Source organism: Ursus americanus, chromosome 34 (assembly GCF_024610735.1).
Source record: "Ursus americanus isolate L20-20 chromosome 34, mUrsAme1.1.p, whole genome shotgun sequence".
Taxonomy (NCBI): Eukaryota; Metazoa; Chordata; class Mammalia; order Carnivora; family Ursidae; genus Ursus; species Ursus americanus.
The window spans coordinates 11,566,572-11,587,229 of record NC_142160.1 but is presented as its reverse complement, the minus strand read 5'-3'; the positions used below and the strand labels follow the sequence as shown (position 1 = coordinate 11,587,229).

Below are 20,658 nucleotides of genomic sequence, written 5' to 3'. Positions count from 1 at the left end.
GGTGGTGGGTAGTAAGGAGGGCACGTATTGCATGGTGCACTGGGTGTTATACGCAACTAATGAATCATCGAACTTTACATCAAAAACCAGGGATGTACTGTATGGTGACTAACATAATATAATAAAAAAAACATTAGGAAAAAAAAAAGAAATAGGCAAGGAAGCCCATTGATACGGTCCATTCAAAGTCTCCTGAGGGCAGGGAGAAGAGTAGAGAACGGTAGAGAGAAGATATGGAAGGCAAATGAGAATTCCATCTCTTGGGTCATTGTAAAGATTCAAAGACATAACATTTAGAAGCATATGAAGTGTTATATTAGCTATAATTTACTCTTTCTGTGAATCAATACCTCAGATCCTTTGCTAAAAAAAGGATTCTGATAGAGTTATATAGGGAGTGAGTCCATAGTCCCTGAGAGAGTGGGGAGAGGACACATGGACAGAGATCCTGGCCTCAGAATGAAGCCCCTGTGCTTGGGCAGATGGTTGGGGGTTGGAGAGCTGCTTCTGAGGGCTTTGACTCAGGACGAGCTGGTATATTTTGCTGCAAGGACAGAGCATCTGAGACTGCTACTCCCTAGAGTGCGGAGACATCAAGCCCTTCTGTGGCTCTTCGTGCTGCAGTCCCAAGCAGTTCCTGTCTTCTGGCTCCTTAGGAGATACCTTTCTAAGCAACAAGATCTAGACTTGACTAAGCTTCATATGCACATATCAGGAGGTGTATTTCCTGATGTATACATAGATGCCAAAATATGGACTTCCCATCCAAAATGCAGCCTTGCAATGTTTGGACTGTGTGGTTTGCAGTAGGAGTTGTCATATTACATTATACTGAAGCTTGTTCACTCACTAACAGGCAGAGAGGTACTTAGCTCAAGAGTGTTTGCAAAACATGGACAGGCTTTGGCTAATCATTTCATTTTCTCACTGTATTCTGCAAAGGCAGCTTTCCCCAGAGAAAGAACAATGGACTATACTATCAGGAGATTGTAGCTTTTCTACTGAGAGTCCTAACCAGAAGAGAGACAGCCCATGCTCTGACCTACTCAGCTTCCCCTCTTCCTTCTCCTTGGAGAAAATGCCCTTCCTTCATTGGGTAAATTCTGGGAGGGACTGTGCACATGTGACCTGAGCTGGACCACGTCAGATTCTTTCCCCTAGAATGCGAAGTCTCAGGGGAGTGACCCAACTTTGGAAAAATCATTGAAACTAATCAATCCCGTTGGTGGCACCCCCCAAAGACTGCTCATTTATTCCTGCCTCCTACAGATCCCCAAAGAAGCCCAGACTCCCATTTGTTGAGGTTTGCTTCTTCAGCACCTCTATTCATTCTCTAAGCTACCCTGTATCCTCTTAATTAATTATTCTTTGGTTTTAGTTAGCTAAACTAGACCACGTAGGGATAGTCCAAGTTTCAGGATTGATAAGAATGATGACCTGGATGACAGTTCAACATGCTTTCACTTCTGTTTATCCCTGAACCTGCCAATAAGCAGTGCAAATGGTACATGCCAGGAAAGGATACAGTTGCGTGAGGGGTCCTGGTTCTTCCTAGAGGCATGAGGACAGAATATCCCATGTGAAGTGAGAATCCCACCTTTTATACTTTTAGACTGGAATAAGGACCAGGTCTTCATTCAAGAGTCTAACTATGGCCATATAAAAAAGCTTTGCTTCTCCACAGTGCTAGAATTCTTACAGGTCTTCATGATCCTAGAATAGGTTCTGCCATGCCAGATCATTGTTGGTCAAACCCACCTCTGTTCCTTGTGACCAAGCATCTCGATAGGCACAGCTGGTGAACTCTAGTTCCTCTATAATCTCAGTCTGATTTCCTTTCTGTCTTATTACCTACTATTTCCTTTCACTACTCAAGAGGATTATTATGGATAAACTACATTACCCCTAATCCTCTTAACATATCACCAATGTAAGTATTATTTTCCCATTTTAGAGATGAAGGAATGAATACTCAGGTAAGAGATCAGGGCTCCCTGCAGAATAGAAATTCAAACCCAGGCCTCTTTGACTTCCCTGTCCACATGCCTGCCCTGTCCCATCCTGCTCAGTTTCTGATCCCAATTCTGATTCTAATTATACTGTGTTCTTGGATAAGTCACTCACTTTTCTTTGGCTCTCTTGTGAGTAAGCATATAATCATATCTTTCCACAAGATTGCTGGGACAAGATGGATAGCTAATAGATGAGCATATTAGATTAGGTGAGAGAGTGGTTTCTGAGGGCTAAAACTATGTATGCTTCTATTCTTTTTGCATTTTGCAGTGGCTACATAAAAAAAAAAAAGACAAACATTCTATCTTTGGTTTGGAACTGGAAATTCCCCTACCCACTCTAAGCCAGTGAAAAACCCCAGCTGGAGCCATATCTAGCCATCTCATCTCTCGTGAATTTATGTATTTCCTTGTACACTGGTGCTCCAAGGCTTAGTTAGAAGGTCTCAGTGGCAGCTTCTGTTTTCAAATTATAGGCAGACCTCAGAGATATTGCAGGTTCAGTTCCAGACCACCACAGGAAAATGCTGAATGATTTTTTTGGTTTCACAGTGCCTACAAAAGTTATGTTTACAATGTACTGTAGTCTATTAAGTGTGCAATAGGTCTTTTAAAATGTACGTGCCTTAATTTAAAAATACTCTGTTGACCCAGAGACACAAAGTGAGCAAATACTGTTGGAGAAATGGAGCCAACAGAATAGCTGAATGCATTGTTGCCACAATGCAATTTGTAAAAAAAACGCACACTGTGTGTCTGTGAAGCACACTAAAATGAGGTATACCTGTGTTCCCCAAATATCTCCTACATGGAGAGTAAGTTTCTGGATTCACCATCATGCTTAGCTTAGGTTACTTAATGCTGGTTTAATCACTCACCCTAAGCCCTCAAATAGCCAGAAACTTAAGATGAAGGGGCTCTTTTGTCCTGTTTCTTGGACCCCAAGTGCATTCAGGTGGCTAGCATCGAACAGGAAAAAAAGCCGAGCCTCTGTGACCCAGGAGCCAAGCTGCAACACAGAACCTGTCCTTTAGAGAACAAAATCTTAAATCAACCAACCCTGCAAGAGAAGCCCTTCCCCCACCACCAGTGTATTGGTTTTCATCTCAGACAAAGGAAATAATTGGATTTCTGCACTGAGCTCCATGATCTACGGCTGCCAATTGCATGGCCATAAAACTATTAACTCCTTGCAGGACATTTTGCCTCTGCTGGAGGAAGAAGTAAAAAGGAGAAACACATCACGCAGGGCCAAGGGAAAGGGAAACACTTAAGTGATGCAATGTAAATTCCACTAACATGTTATTCATCCCAACTGTCCTGAAATTATGGCCAACATTCAGGGATAAAAGCCAGAGAACTTGGAATAGAACAGATTTCTGCCTTTAAGAGCAAACCCATACATTACCCAGCAATTGCAGGGAAAGATCTGGAATTCCACCAGGTGGAAGACAAAGCCAGCCTCTCCACTTCCTCTGCCTACATTTGCTCTCCACTTTAACGAGGCTTTTAATGTTCATGAGATCTTCCTGGGTCCATGTGAATCAAGCCTACTGCAGAAAAGGTAGGGGCTGGAAAAATGCAAAGGCAGGTACAACACAGCCTCTGCCCCTAGAAGCCTCCAACAGGGCACTTTGAATTAGCTAATTAAAAAGTTATAGGGAAGTAGAAAATAGGGATTGATAAATAGGGGTAAACAGAATGTATTCCCGTCCGGAAGACTGTATAAGGACCCTCACCAGGCACCTCACCGCTGTTATTTGTAGTTTTCTTACACATGAATACATGACTCAATAAAAATGAACTCTTCTGTTTAGTGATTTGTAAGACTCAGTCAGACTTGAGGTTGATGAGAAAACTTCCAAGGGTGTGACTAGTTACGGTATCACTCCAAATCTTTTGACGTCTCCCCTATGCAATACGCGCTTGAGCTCGTGGAGGCTGGGGCTTCTCTCTCTAATGGGAGTAACCCCATACAAGCAATAACCAAACAAAAGTCAAAGTTTGAGCAAAATAACTAATGTTTTAAAAGTATCTTTGAGAGTCTCCCATTCTTCTGACCCAAACTTTTCTGCATATTCCTTCAAATTTAGAAATAGCATCTTGTCACTTGTTTCAAACATTATTTTCAACCACTTTTGGTTAAAACAATTGAGGTTAGCACCTCTGTTTGAACAGCTGCTCACCATTAGCAGAGGAACTATTCCTCTCTGAACCTGGGGGGATCCTGCAAAACAGGCTCCCATCCCCGTTTCCCTTCAATCAGAATTAGCTGACCTTGGCCTTGCACCCTTCTGCTCTACTCTTCCTTCTAACCTTCTAAAAGAATTTTCAAAACAGATTTCCTTGGAGAAGTTTTCACAAGGAACATAGGTTTGCCTTGCCACCCTCTTGAGAGTTTTAATATTTGAATTTAAGGAAGTTTGGAGGAAGGGGCTTACAAGTTGAAAAATAACTTGGAAGCCGGCCTCCAAATGACTGTTCCATCTTACGTTAGTGAGCACCAGTCACCATTAGGGATTTTTCATAATCACTGTGAAAAGAAAGAACCACAAAAGTCGAATGTCAGCCAGGAAATAAGTAGGTTACGTTTGGGCAGATGGTTAATATTAGGGGGAAGGATATCCAGATTCATGATTTTCTTTTTCCTTAACAGCAATATCAACAAAACAAGGCAACCCTTTACGGGCATTTGGGGTGATGAACTCATGGTGCTCGTATTTAGGCTTAGCGCATGGCTAATTTCTATCAGTCAAGTACTGTTTATTGACCATTGCTGCATGGCTAGATTGTTTATATGATGAGACACGTTTTCTGCTTAATGCGTTGTTTTATTCAAATTCTGGCTTCCCCATTCATCAGAGTTGTTAAAATTATTTCTTGAGTCCAGAAAAGCGAAGCATTCTACTTGGGTTTGCACTTTTCTCTCCAAAGCTAGCTAATGTTTTTAAAATGTCCCCTCTGGCTTGTAACCACGAATAGTTAAATAACAGTGTTAGGCTAAAAGTATTCTTCTTATCCCAGTCTCCTGATCTGCTGGTTGATGCAACAGCTCACATCTGCTGAAGGAGTGAAGAGCGGTTCCATAATATTCTTTGCTTTCTCCCCTCTGTGGGTATTTGGGATAGTGTAGAAAGTGGAGGCCTCACTACGCAGAAGAGGAGGAAAAACTCAACCTTCCCTTCACTTCTGCGCTGACTTCTAAGCCTGAGTCTCCTGAAAGGCATGTTTGATGCCATTTGTTTACTTAGATTTGCCAAGTGATAGACAATTTCTCCCAAAAGCTTTATTAAAAGATTATCATCCTGGAGTCCGTGAAGCATTAAACCACTCACTTAAATTCATTAGCCACCTCTACCTGGATTCCACATAATTACAATGGAGTCCAGTCCTATATGCCATGAACACCCATAATCCACACTATCCACTTCGGAAAAATGCAAACAGCATCCTTACCACCACTCACAAAAGCATCGTTTTTGGTGCAGCATGTCCTTCAAATGGAGGCCGACATCTTTATCTGTGTTCAGACACTGACAAGTTCCAATGCAACTGTGTCGCAGTGTCTACAGAGAGACACTGAGATGTAAGGGATTTAAACGGTAATTTTGTCTACATTAGATTTCTGCCTCAGTGCCTTTGGAACTTCACCCCAGGTAACTTGCAACCTCAGTCGACCCCAACACTAAATACCTTGTCTTCTGAGGCTAACAGACTTTCCCGCCGAGCTTCCCTCTTACATGCCAGGTGCCAGCATTTCCCTCATAACGAATGCTTGGACACTTGGAATCATCACTAACTTAACCTACTCCTTTATCACCAATACACAGTTTTGGAGCATGGGCTTCATGCAAGGGACTGTACCAGATGTTGTGGGGGATAAAAAATAAATATGGAAAATAGTCTCTGACCTCAACAAGCTGACACTGAGCTCAGTGAGACATTTGTAGAGATGGAAAGGTAATTAAGGAAATACAATGTAAGAGCAAAATGGCTATGGAAGTCACTCTAGACACAGGTGAAGGAAGACCTCAGTCAGCAAGGCAACCTCCGTGAGCAGACACAGCCCTGTGACCAAGATGGAAGCCAAGGGCGTAACTCCCAAGAGAGGAAAGGTAAGAACCAGTTCAAGTCCTGGGAAGCAATAAAGCCTTTGGACTTTGCCTTCATGCTCCATGTAGCCAGTCCTTCCTCTCAAGAGTGTTTACTGCCCACATATTCCAGGGTTGGACCATACCACTATCTACTTGCTAGAACTTGTTGAGTGCCACTGTATGCCCGGGACTATTCTATGTACTTCATACATTTTAATTATTTAATCCTCAAACAACTTTATAAAGTACGTAATATTTTTATCTACACTTCACAGGTGAAGGAGACAGAGGAACAGAGGTAAAGAATCTTGCCTCAAGTTAAATGTCCAGTAAACTGAAGACCACAATTCCATCCCAGTCCTACTTTTCCATCACATTGCTCTACATCATTTAAAATACCAGATCTAGGGGCACCTGGGTGGCACAGTTGGCTAAGCCTCTGGTTTCGGCTCAGGTCATGATCTCGTGGACTGAGCCCCACTTCAGGCTCCCCGCTCTATGGGGGGGGTCTCCTTGGGGTTCTCTACCTCTGTCCCTCCCCTCCTCAAATAAATCTAAAATAAAATTTAAAAAATTATTTTAGAGAGAGTAAGAGCATACAAGCAGGAGGAGGGGCAGAGGGAGAGGGAGAGAGCTCAAGCAGACTCTGGGCTGAACGGAGAGCCCAACACAGGGCTTGATCCTAGGACCCTGAGACCATGACCTGAACTGAAATCAAAAGTCGGACACTTAACCAACTGAGCACCCAGGCACCCCAATAAATAAGTCTTAAAAAAAATATCAACTCTGACCTTGAAAACACAACTCTCACCTGCCCTCTCCCACTTAAGAAAATGTTTAGAACATCCTTATTGCCTAAAAGATAAGACTCACTGTCATTAAGCTGGAAATCCAAGAGCTCAGCCTCTACAACACCTTAGCCTATCCTGCCAATGTGATTTTTCTCATACCTTCTGCATTGAGGACCCTCCACTTTAACGAGCTGGTCTACTCACTGGCCTCCGGAGACACATTGCACATTTATAACTTCAGGACTCACGATCACAGATATGGCTTCCAGAGCCCTTCATGTTGCACTTTGCTGGTGTGGAACTAACCAGGTACCTACTTCAGCAGTAGTCAGACCAGCACAGATCTGAAAGCCCAACTTCCAAAAACGCAACCCAAGATTAAATTGTAGTTAGATCATACTCTTGCTCCAAAGTCCATATGTTATCAACTAAAATTACCAAGTACTGTTTCATTCTGAAATAAGAATTTCTGCCACTCTACATCTCTCCTACATTGTAATTCTCATTTTTTTTTAACCTGATGCCAGATTTTACATACATTCCTTTTCAATTTTACCTTATTAATGTCTATATTTTTCCAACTTGGGAAGATTTTTTTTTTTAATGAATTCTTTCCACCCATGTATTTGCATTGTCTTATCCACCAATCTAAAAAGTATACATTTACATAGTCATGTTGTTGATTTAAAAAGTCTTAACAGCACTGGGCCAAGAGAGCAGGAAAGATTTTTTTTTTCCCAAATTGGCTTTGGTCCATCAAAATCAACATACTTTGGGTACATTTGTTGGGTCAACTCTGAATCCACCTGAATTTTCAGTAGTCCAGTCTACACTTACTTATCTTGTCTGCATAATTATCATAGGATACTTTAGCAAAAGCTTTGCTGAATCTTTCATTTATTCCATACAGAAATATTCCCAGTAAAAGTCTAATAACTTTATTTTTTTTTAAAGATTTTATTTATTTATTCAACAGAGATAGAGACAGCCAGCGAGAGAGGGAATACAAACAGGGGGAGTAGGAGAGGAAGAAGCAGGCTCATAGCAGAGGAGCCTGATGTGGGGCTCGATCCCATAACGCTGGGATCACGCCCTGAGCCGAAGGCAGACGCTTAACCGCTGTGCCACCCATAAAGTCTAATAACTTTAAAACCTCAGTCATCTTACTTGGGGATCACTGATTCTTAATTTATGTACACCAGCTTGTGATGAATACCTATTTCTTTAAGTGCTTGCAAACTACTTGTTTAGGAATCCAATTCGACATCTCACCAATAATTGATAACAAGTTTGTGTTTACTAGAATGCCTCTTATAAAACTGGAATGTGTCCACCTCATCCTCGGGTAGGTTTTCCTTTTGCAGTGTTTTTCCAAGTCTGAGGCAGTGATCTTACATTAGTTTCCTATTGCTGCTGTAACAAATTACCGTAGACTTACTGGCTTAAAGCAACACAGATGTATTATAGTCCGGAGCTCAGAAGTCTGAAATCAGTGTCACTAGCCTAAAACCAAGGTATTGAGAGGGCTGCATTGTTTCTGGAGTGTCTGAGGCAGAAGCCATTCCCCACTCCTTCCAGCTTTCAGAGGCCACCCACATTCTATGGCTCGTGGCCAGGAGCCAGCAATCACATCACTGACCTTTGTTTCCATGGTCACGTAATCTGTTCCTGCTCTGGCTTTCCTGCCTCCCTCATAAGGATCCTAGTGATTACGTTTGGCCCACCCAGATAACCAGATAATCTTCCCATCTCAAGATCTTTAATAACACCAACAAAATCCTTTTTGCCTTGTAAGGTAGCATATTCACAGGTGTTAGGGATCGAATGTGGACATATTTGGAGGAGGCCATTATTCTGCCTGCTACAAATCCCAATATCATCACATAAGCAAGTTGCTTTAATATCTTTAGATAGAATTTATTTGGCTTAATTACTGACATGCATTTTATGGACTAATATTCTTGCTATCATCTTTATTCTCTTGAACTGCAGTTCTCTCTGACCTATTACACTTTCCTTGCTAAGAAAACCTTTCCATAAGAGGGAAGAGGCCCTCAAAAATAGCAGTTGAGGGGTTCCGCTTTGTCTGTCATTTAACTTGACACCATCTTCCTCAAACACTGATCAGTGACCTCTCCCTTCTTTGCTTTTTTTTTTTTTTTTTGCTTTAAAAATAAGTTAAGTGGCACCTGGGTGGCTCAGGCAATTGAACACCTGACTCTTGGTTTCAGCTCAGGTCATGATCTCAGGGTTGTGGGACTGTGCACTGGATCAGGCTCTGCACTCAGTGGGGAGTCTACTTGAAGATTCTCTCCCTCTGCCCCTCTCCCCAGTCGCATGCTCTGTCTCAAATAAATAAATCTTAAAAAAAAAAAATAAAAACAAAAAGACCCCAACATTTGGTTTTTAACATTTTCTCAAGTCTCAACATATTCACAGTGAGCCTTCAGGATTTTTCATTTGCACAGATTTGTGCCACGTCAATGGTCTTATATGCATCCTTGATCATATGCCCTGCCTTTGAGATTCTGGTTTTGTTCCTTCTAAATCTAGGCATGGATTGTTCCTTGAGCATGTTCTATTTCTTTAATGTCTCCTCAGCGTCCTTCTCATTAGGATAACCCAAGATTACAGAGTAAGCATTTCTTTTTTTAAAGCTACTTACTCTTCTTAAGTGATAGTCTCTTGTAGAAACTGACTGTGGACTCACTTTACCTTTCTCTGATTAAAAAAGAAAAAATCCAATGGATGTGTCTGAACAGGCCCATTTGCTCCCTTTTTCTGCTGTTATGAATTCCAAGGTGACTCAGTCACTTCCTCCCATGTTTCTCGTACCTTCTGTTTCACCAACTGGCTTTTCCTTTCTGGTCAGAATTCACTGGAAGCACTAGTCATTTTGTCCTCTAATCAGCTGTTCCATTTTTAGCAATAGGAGCCTCCCCGCAGATGTTCAGGGAGCTAAAGTCATGATATCACTACATGACTATTATAAGGCTGAGTGGTCCTTACCCCTTCACCCCTTCTCTGCATCTTTCACCTCTGCCCACAGGCTTCCACACATGGTTCTGGAGTCTTCCACATGGTACTTTGTTAACGTTTAGTGCTCTGACTTGAGTGGGAGGGCTGGGGCTGAGAAAGGATAGATACCAACTAGACATAAGTTTAGGAATGGGCAGTAAGTGGGGTCCAAACCAATCTGGAAGTCCTGCAAGTAAATGAGTAACAGACAAATATCCTGGTTTAGTTTAAGGGAGTCACTGGATTCAGGAAAGAAAACTCCACTCCAGCTACAGGGGTAGAGCAGGTGACTGCGGCAATGGCAACCATTACATGTCACTCCATAACCACAGTGATTAGAGGTGAACACAATAGGTAAGGGAGCTGCTTGTAGCCATCCTGGGACCACAAGAAGAGCTAATTTTAAATGACGTTGACATCATGGAAGGGGAAACAAACAAAATGAAAGAAATCAGTTTCTTGATGACACTATTGAGCCACAAAACCAAGCCTTCCCTGTGGCCAGTCCCTCTTTAGGATTTTCAGTTCCTTTTAATGTCAAAGCCCACATGAGATGGATTTCTATTCAAAATGTGTCCTTCCGTTCCATAACCTAAAGTTCTATTCCACCAAGTTTCACCAATACCCAGGAGACTAGGTTAAAATATTAAGTTTACTTTGCTTATTTTTGTTAATTACCAGTATTTCTGTGTATTAAATCTGGACAAAGAGAAGTAGTTTGTTTTTTTGTAAATTGGAAAGTGCCAGTGGGGAGGGACAAAATATCCAGATACCCATGATTAGGAAAGAGACAGGTGTCAGGAACTTATCTTAGGGGGCCTGGTAGAATTTTGGCTGAGATGAAAAGGAGGGTTGTTTGTTTGTTTGTTTGTTTGTTTGTTTGTTTTTTAGGAGGTCTTAAAGATATAGAGGGGGACACCTGGGTGGCACAGTCGGTTAAGCATCACACTCTCGATTTCAGCTCAGGTTGTGATCTCAGGGTTGTGAGATTGAGCCCCATGTTGGGCTCTGTGCTCAGTGGAGAGTCCACTTAAGACACTCTCTCCCTCTGCTCCCCTATTTATAAATAAATAAATCTCTAAAAAAATATATTTAAAAAAAGAAGACATAGAGGAATTCCCAGGAGACAAGTCCCGAGAGTGGGGAGGATTGAAGGAGCTCTCACTTGTGTGGAGGACAGGGTAGGACATCTGAGGGGCAACTAATCTGAGGATTGTTGTAGATGGAGCGATAATTGACTTGAAGTTCAGAGTTAATAGGGCATGATGTGGAGTCAAAAGAGGACTAAAGGACTAAAAGAACAAAGACTGACTGAGGGATGGGAGGTGATGTGGAGAGAGAAGGTGAGTTGGCAGGAATGAAGGGGTGGGCATTGGAGAAGACAGCGTGTGGTCAGTGAGTCAGCTCTGAGTTCTATCCACTTAAGGGCATATTTGTCTTCTCTGCCTTGCCTCATGCTGCAGGAAGTGTAAGAATTGTTCTCACAGAATGCTGTTTTTCACGCCTTTTGTTTCTGTGGTCTGAGTTTCGGTCTTAGGCACCAACCTGTCATATGTGGGCAGCAGTGGCAGCAGCCGATCACTTAGTATCGATGATGTACATGAAATTCTGTTCTTCCTCCCTCTACTCTCAACCCACATATATAAACATCCCCCAATCCTACAAACACCCAGAAGAATAAATCTGCAAAACAGCTTCTTTCAGATGCCAGTAGCGGCCCTGAATCAGAAGGATTCAGTTTTGCTAATAAGCTTTATAGTTCTCTTCCCAAGACTTTCCTTCTTTTCTAAACCACTTCCATTTTTCCCCTATGATAGGAAAAACAACTTGTAAAAACTGTAAGTGGCCATAGAGATCATTGAATCTACCTCCCTCCTTTTTGCACCCGGAAAATTGTTGGCCAGAAAAATACGTCCTTTGACATAGAAAAGTATTTTTAATTTGACGAAATCCAATTTATTATTGTTGTTGTTGTGTTGTTGTTGTTATCATTTTCTTTCACTGCTTGGGCATTTAGTCCATGAAATCTTTAAACACCAGCCCTCACTACCTACTAGGTAGTGTCTTCCCTTACTTTCTAGAGGACAAATCTGGTGATGGCCAACTAGTCAATGACTGGCTCCTCCACTGGCAAGTCAAGAGATTTAAAGAACAGGAATAATGGAGGGAACAGCAGTGGGTAGGGTAAAGGATGGGTCCAAAGGAAAAAGTCCACACACACCCTAAGAAAATTGTTGTAGCTGATCTGACACCTGGCAGCTGGCTGCCACCCAGTGATGGAAATGGGCAAGGCTTAGGGGTACTAGTCTACAATTAGTAGTTAAGTTGCTACACAAACATTTTGCTTGAAATTTTGATAGGGCACTCTTTGGGATCGGATGGGTTTGGCTTTGGGGTTGTTTGTTGCTTAAGTGAGTTGGAGTGAAAGACAGGCTGGTCTTCCCAAGTCTGAAACTGGCAACCCTGGAGTGCGGCTTCCATAAGGCAGGGCCCTACATTCCAGTAGGAAGGCATCACTGTCTTCAGTGGAGCAGCTGCGTGGTGACCCACTTGTGCTCCAGTAATATGCCATTTCTACTTTTTATAGATTTCTAATCTGCCAACAGGAGGCCCCTTAATTTGAGGTGATTTTCCAGCAGTGAAAGGTCTGTTAGGATTACAGCTGCAGCTATGAATCAGAGCAGACACAACCTCTTAGCCTTACATTTGACCTCATTACTCTAAACTCTAAATGATCAAAATAAGTAACCATAAATCAGAGAGGAGAGAGAAGGGAAAACAGGCTTAATAGACTAATTATTTAAAAGTTATAACCCAGTCATAACACCTCCAATTTGTCCTCTACCCCAATTCAAGACAACTTTTCATTTGCTAGTGACAGAAATCCATCTTAAATGAGTTTAAACAAAAGGGGGAATTCATAATAATGATTTTGTGGGTATCTCAGGTAATCAAAGGCAGACTGGATAACCAAATTACGAATGGATAATGTGTACTACGGGGCCTTTGTGGAGAGTAAGAACCTAAATTCAGTCTTACTTCAACTCTCTGTCTCCGTCTGTGCTTCAGTCTGTGTTGACTTCATTTTGTCTCACAGCAAATGAGTATCCCTTCATAGCAGGAAACATGACCACTGAAAGCTCCCCTATTTCACGCTGAGCTCCCACCAGGGAATGTCTGTATTAGTCAGGGTTCAGTTGCAGATGACAGAAACCCTTCCTGCAAGTTTAAGCAGAAAGAAGACACCCAGGGGCACCTGGGTGGTTCAGTCAGTTAAGCGTTCAATTCTTGATTTCAGCTCAGGTCATGAACTCAGGGTTGTGAGATCGAGCCCTGAGTCAGGCTCTGAGCTGGGCATGGAGTCTGCTTGAGATTCTCTCTCTCTCCCTCTCCCTCTGCCCCTCCCTCTTTCCCCCTGCATGCACAAGCGCCTCCACGTGCACTCTCTCTCTCTCAAAGTAGAAGAAGAAGGAGGAGGAGGAGGAGAAGGAGGAGAAGAAGAAGAAGAGGAGGAGGAGGATGAAGAAGAAAAGAAAGGATGAAGGAAGGAAGGTAGGAAGAAAGGAAAGGGAAAAAAGGAGACATCTGACGCTCATGCTTTCCCACGGGATCCTCACTCCCTTTATCACTTCTAGAATTAGGCGCTTATGCAGTCACTGGAAGAGCTGGAGAGGTAGGCACCAGGCTGAGCTTCCAGGAACAACTTCCAGAATAATACTGCAGAGATTCCTGCCACAATCGGAAGGCTGCCCACTGCCTCTCTGCTTTCTGTGCAAATGAAACTGATGTCCCATGTTCTGCTTCTATTTTAAGATTTTTTTATTTACTTATTCTAGAGAGATAGAGAGAGAGCTGGGGGAGGAACAGAGGGAGAGGGGCAAGCAGATTCTATGCTGAGCACAGAGCCGCATGCAGGGCTTGATCCCATGACCCTGAGATCATGACCTGAGCCAAAATCAAGAGTCAGATGCTTAACCAACTGAGCCACCCAGGCATGCCCCATGTTCTGCTTCTTGACACCACTCACAAAGCTAAGAAGTAGCCACTGGGACCTCAGCTACAACGGTCAAGAAAAGCAAACATCCATATATGGAAGAGTCTGGGTAAGAACGTGGAGAAATCAGAACCCTTGTGTACTGTTGGGGAGAATGTAACATGGTGTGGCCACAATGGAAAACAATCTGGAGATTCCTCAAACAATTAAAAATAGAACTACCATATGATCCAATAATTCCACTTCTCGGTAATTATCCCAAAGAATTGCAAACAGGATCTCAAAAAGATACTTGCACAACCATGCTTATTGCAGCATTACTCATTGTAGCCAAAAGGTGGAAGCAACCTAAATATCCACTGGTATTTGATTTATCCACTGATGAATGGATAAAAAAAAAATGTGATGTAGGGGCGCCTGAGTGGCACAGCGGTTAAGCGTCTGCCTTCGGCTCAGGGCGTGATCCCAGTGTTATGGGATCGAGCCCCACATCAGGCTCTTCTGCTATGAGCCTGCTTCTTCCTCTCCCACTCCTCCTGCTTGTGTTCCCTCTCTTGCTGGCTATCTCTATCTCTGTCGAATAAATAAATAAAATCTTTAAAAAAAAATGTGATGTAGACATAGTGGAATATTATTCAGCCTTTAAAAGAAGTAAGTCCTGTAATGTGCTATAACATGCATAAACAATGCACCCATTACTTTCTAACATGTAATTTACTTACTTATGCTTATTGCCTTTCTCCCCTCTCCATCAGGGCAAGGAGTTTTTGCATGTTTTGTTCTTTGGTGGATTCCAGGTACCTAGAGCTGTGCTTGGTTCTGGGCACCCAATAAATTGGATACACGGATAGATGGATGGATGGATGGATGGATGGATGGATGGATGGATGGATGGATGGACAAACAGATGGACAGACGGATGGGCCAGTTACCAAATGAAAGGGGAAGTAATATTGCTAACTAAGGGAAAGATTCTGGAAGGAAAAAAAAAAGTTGTCTGCCACATCCAACAGTTATTGAGTACCTACCACATACTAGAAAAGGCATTGGGAAAGTATAAGACATGGTTCAGGCACTCAGAGAAATCATGAAAATATTTAATGACTAAATGAGAAGTGGTAGTTTTAAGAGGAATCATGGTTCAAAGAAGGGAGTGTTTCGTTTGTTCATGGGTAATCAAAGAAGTCTGTATGGGGAGGAGCCCAGGCCTGGGTTGGGCCCTGAAAGCATGAATGATTCAGGTAGATGGTGGGAAGAAAGGAGGATATTCCAGGAAGGGACAGCTGCATGAATAAAGACAGACAGCCCAGGAACAAGCAGAGAAAAATACTTCCCATTTGACAAAACAAGGAAAATGAGATGCAAAGAAGCAGCTGGTACACTGAAATCTCCTCCTTACCAGCACCCTCACTAGCATATGTGCTTGTGTTTGGTATGTCACCACACTGAAGCCTGCAAGGCCACGTGGGTGGGGGGTCCCCCGGGCCCCAGGCCTGGAAAGAAGGGGGAATCCCTATACACTCCACCTAAGGCAAAGGAAGCTCTCCAGGCCCTCGTCAGCATACATTTCACGCGCAGCCTAATATGAGAAGGTCAAAACCTGTGTCCCCATTTTAAAAAATCACAAAACAGGGGGAAATTGTGGAATTTTAGTCACATTGTAGAGTCTAAATTAGAGGTTCATTAATTTGGGTGTGTAAATGGGTTGCAAGTGTCCATGCTAATTTTGGGTGTTTGTGCATATGTGCAGTTTCCCAAAGTCCCAGTTACTTTATCGTTTGGAGCACTTCTCTTTTTCTGAACCTTTCCATCCTACCCAAGCCTAGAAAGGCCTTGCTTAGCATAGCTGAAAAGGCCTGTTAAGACTACCATAGTGTTTTCTTACTAAATGACAAAAATACTATTTTTCTAAATCTATGGAGAAGAATATCACCTCCCTGGAAGGCAGAAGTTTCAGTCATTTTTTTAGAAGGTTTTATTTATTCATTTAGAGAGAGAAAATGAGCGCCTGTACAAGCCAGGGGTAGGGGGATTGGGGAGGGGCAGAGGGAGAGGGAGAGAAAATCCCCAGCAGACTCCCTGCTGATCATGACCTGAGCTGAAACCAAGAGTCGGACGCTTACCCGACTGCATCACCCAGGGGCCCAGAATTTTGTACTTCTCATAAAAAATACTTGCACAACCACTCCAAAGATGTCTATGTCTTAATCCCTGGAACCCGGGAATATATTATTTTATGTGGCAAAAGCGATGTTGCAGATGGGATTAAATTGAGGCCCTTGAGATCAGACATTCATTCTGCATTATCGAGGTGAGTCGGATCACATGGGTTATTAAGATCTGAGAATCTTCCCCAGCTGTGGCCAGAGGGAAACATGACCACACATGGGTCAGAAAAGTGGAACACATTCATTGTTGGCTTTGAAGATGGAAGAGTCACAAGCCAAGAAGGTGGCCTCTAGAAGGTCGTAAAGGTAAAAACAAAATAAAACACAAACACAAACTTTCCCCAGGAGCCTCCAGGGAGGAACACAGCCCTGTCAACACCTTGATGTTAGCCCAGTGAGACCTGTGTTGGACTTCTGACCTCCAGGACTGTAAGATAATAAACTGGTGCTTTTGAGCCACTAAATTTGGTGGCAGTTTGTTACAGTAGCAATAGACAAAAGTGACACAAAAGTGAATTTGCAGAGAAGATTTACAAGAGCATGTGATGGCAGTGACCACGGGGGTGACATGGGGCTACCTTACCCTGCTGTTCTCTGGCTCCTCTGGCGACAGGTTTTCTCCCCCACTGCCTCGTACACTTGTGTGTGGAGGGAACTCACTGGCTTTCTTGCATATGCTTGGCACCCTCCTCAGTCCTGTGAAAAGCAAAGACAGAGATACAAAATAGAAATAAATGGAAAGCTCTTGGAACACTCTTCCAAGTGTTCAGAAGGGGCTGGATTTTGTAAGCGTTATTATCTCATGTCTTTTGTCATTTAGTAAAATCTTGCTTGAATATGTCACCCTTGTCACTACTGAGCTTTGGGGTGTCAGGGCAAGCCTGTGGTTGCATTTGAGAAGAAATACTAAAAATCAAACAGGTCACATACACCCCACACAGAATGATGGTAATAGTGGAAAAGGACAAGGGATTCTTTTTTTTTTTTTTTTAGATTTATGTATGTATTTATTTATTTATTTGGCAGAGAGACAGCGAGAGAGGGAACACAAGCAGGGGGAGTGGGAGAGGGAGAAGCGGGCTTCCCACTGAGCAGGGAGCCCAATATGGGGCTCAATTAATGGACCCTGGGATCCTGACCTGAGCCGAAGGCAGACGCCCAGTGACTGAACCACTCAGGTGCCCCAATGACAGGGGGTTCTTAAAGAAAAGATCATAATAAAGACGAGAGTTAGGACCAGACCTTGGTCTTTGGAGGAGAATCATCCTCTAAGTTGGCCACAGAGCACATCTGTGTCGTCCTTAATATTGGAACAATATTTGTACCTTAACACTAAAGGCTTTGGGGGCTTTGAATTGGGCTTTGAAAAAGCACATACTCTTTTTCCCAGAACTGTTTCTCCTTCTTAAGTTCAGCACTGAAAGCGATTACTGCTTCATTCTGCCTCCTTAAAGCTATAGTGAATAATTTTCTCATGAGATGACATGAAAGGTTATTGGAAGCAAACACAATACATCACACTTGTGAGAGGTGTGACCCTAGTTATAAGGGTCAGCCTGTCTGATCAGACCAACCACTGTATAGCTAATTGCTTCCATATTTCCTGGAAAATCCCAAGGCGTCGTTCACAGAATACACCTTCCTGAGCCAATGCACGTACAGTGGACACTCCCCCAACACGGTCATGGCCATGCAGCTCTTTGCAGTCTCCCTGTATTGTGGCAACAGCTAGTTGGTCTGAGAGTGGGCAGTTCACCCAGATTGGTAAGTCAGAGTCTCTACTCTAAGAATTTTACTTTATTTTTTTTTAGTAGGCTCTGCACCCAGGATAGAGCCCAAGGCAGCACTTGAACTCACAACCCTTCAATCAAGACGTGAGCTGAGATCGACAGTTGGATGATTACCCGACTGAGCCACCGAGGCACCCCACTTCTCTAAGAATTTTAGAACTGGAGAAAGAGCAAAAGGGGGAGTGGGCTGCAGAGGACAATGGAGAGAAATGTTTCTGGAGAGTCACAATTGCAACAATTAAACTCAAAAGCTGTTGGGAAACTAACTTTTTTCCATCAGATGACACTCTTAACTGTTTCCGACCGTGGTTCCCATCTGCTCCTGGCTTAGCCGCGTCCCTGACATGGAGCACCCTTCTGCCCTTTTAATAAATTCTCCTTTTGCTTACACTGGTTTGAGTGGGTTTTGTTCACATACGACCAGTGAATCATGACATATAAGCCCCCCTGCTGCGGAGAGAGTATGCGATGCAACAACATGGCTTTTAGGGGGACATGGCCTCGGGAGCCCACTGTCTCACCCACCACTGTCAGTACCTCATTTCTGTCAGCAAATATGCAAGAAGTAACCAGAAAAGAAGGCTGCTTTTAAATGTCTCTTTTAAAATGTAAGGAGGAGGGTCAGAGATCCCCTTGCCAGTCTCCACAATAGCTCTCCGTCTCACTCTTCTTTCTCACACACATCTCAGGAGGGAAATAAACCAAGGATCGGATGGCTTAGTCACTTACAAAAATGGCTACAGTCAGAGAAGGTGAAAGCAGAAACTGACTAGTGGGCTGAATGCCAGAAACAGCTGTCATGGACCAGAATCCACATGACAATGAAGGAGTGCATGGTATCTTTGAAATTAAAATAGGCGTATTCTCCCTGCCCCCCAAACACACAGAATCTCTCTCTCTCTCTCCCTCTCTCTCTCTGTCACACACACACACACACACACACACACTCCTTATTCACTCTTAATGTCTTGTGTCCCACTCCATCAGTTCAGGGGTGGGAAGACAGAATCTCCTGAGATCACAGCATGATCACGTGGCGGAGAAGTGGCTGTCAGAGCCAATGTAATACGAGATCTGACCTGAGCTAAGACAGGGCATAAAGCCACAGTGCGCCTTACTAACTGGTTTCTGCACTGTCCCAGATAGAAAACACTCCTTGGGCACGTGCAGCATCTCTACAGTCTACTTTTGACCAGCTCTCTTAAGCAACAAAAATGAATCCAAAGTGTTTACTTTAACCATCCTACCTGTTCTTGTGCACAATTTCAATAACATGCTGTATTTTTAATAAAAAATTAAAGGAATGCAATTTTAGAAAAACGTGTCAGGAATATTTATTCTCCAGCGAAACTGAAGATTATATATCCCAAGTCTAAAATTACATGTTCTTTACTACACAAACAGGAAAAGATTTATGAGTGAAAGGAATATAACAGCAGATTTGACATTTATGCAAAAATATTCAAAATTGAAATGGTATAGGTCAAACCATGTGAAAATGCCGATACATTCCTTCCGTGAGGCTTACAAGTATGGGATTTGGAGTCAGGTGGAACTCAATTCACACATGAGCTGCCCTACTTACCAGCTGTGCACAATTTCTTAGGCTCTCTGGGTCCCAGTTTCAACATGTGTAGGGCGGGGTGGAGAGAATATCAAGCTCCCCAGGTTGCTGCACGAGGGGGCTCTAACAGGTGCTCTAGCAGGTGTAAGATAAACTGCCAGCCCCAGTAAAGGGCAAAGAGAAGCTTCAGGCATTCTAAGAACCAAAAGGTCCTTCTTTTCTTCTCTCTTCTCAGAGGTTTTCTAGTTGTTCTTTCCTATATTTAAGCCTAAAGAACTGCCCCAAGCCAAGAGGAATAGAAAGTCATTACTCAGGGATCTTCAAAAGGGAAGATTAAGAAATCTATGCACGAGAGAATTTCTTCAACGCAAACTTATCTGCAAGGTAGAACATTTTCTCTCTTTCTCTTTTCTGGCATTCTCAAAAAATAAGAATAAGGAATATTTCACACTTGTCTCCCAAGACAAAATAAAACAAAAACCCTATTCAGCTATTCCTTATTCAATCTAGATTTGCAGACTTGCCAGGGTTCACAAAACCCGTGTTTAAAATTCTTATTCTCACCTCCACTTCTGTCCCTTACCTAACCCAACTCTACCTCTGTGAACCCCCTCCCCTCAAGACAATCATTCAGAACATGGCATGTGGATGCTTCCAGAGGCTACGTAAGCCCAGCCTGGCTTCGCGCAGACACACGCATCTAAGTGACCAATGATTTATGTCAGGAGAGAGGAGGTACGCATGTCTCCAGCCTTATGTAATCTTCACAATGATCTTTCACAGCAGTTAACGTTTTAGTCACTTTACAGGTGAAGGATCTGTCCCAAAGCAAGATGGAATAGCTTTCCCAAAGCCCCATGTCTGACTTCAGAAACCTCACAGCCTGAGTAGTCCTTACAGAGAATAATTCATATTATGTCGTCCCTCTGCTAAAGACTTCTCAATGATTTCACATCACACTTTCAGTAAAGTCCAGACTCCTCCTCACAATATGAAAGACTTACCATGATCTAGCCCCTGACTTCTCCAAACCAGCCAGGCATTGGCAATCAGGAATGCTGACATAAATTGGCTACTAGGAGCAAATCTGGTTAATATATCAAGTAATAAAGTATAATGTTTGGAATGATTTTCTCTGCAGGGCAGAAATCAGTTGTTTCTACTTTCTCACCATGGGCCAGAATCATTTGCCTTGCTATCAGTTTTCCACAACATAATTTCTATCTC

The 20,658-nt window shown here is 42.9% G+C and overlaps 1 protein-coding gene across 5 annotated transcripts in view; it reads right to left on the bottom strand.

Annotated features, from left to right (window-relative positions):
• MAMDC2 (MAM domain containing 2) overlaps nucleotides 1-20,658 on the bottom strand; it is a 222,308-nt gene that overhangs the window by 198,859 nt on the left and 2,791 nt on the right. For all 5 annotated transcript variants that reach the window (XM_087858752.1, XM_045772467.2, XM_045772465.2 and 2 more), the window contains one exon: nucleotides 16,661-16,773. The gene's annotated coding sequence lies outside the window, so the exon portion shown is untranslated. Of the gene's footprint in view, nucleotides 1-16,660; nucleotides 16,774-20,658 lie in introns of those variants that run through there.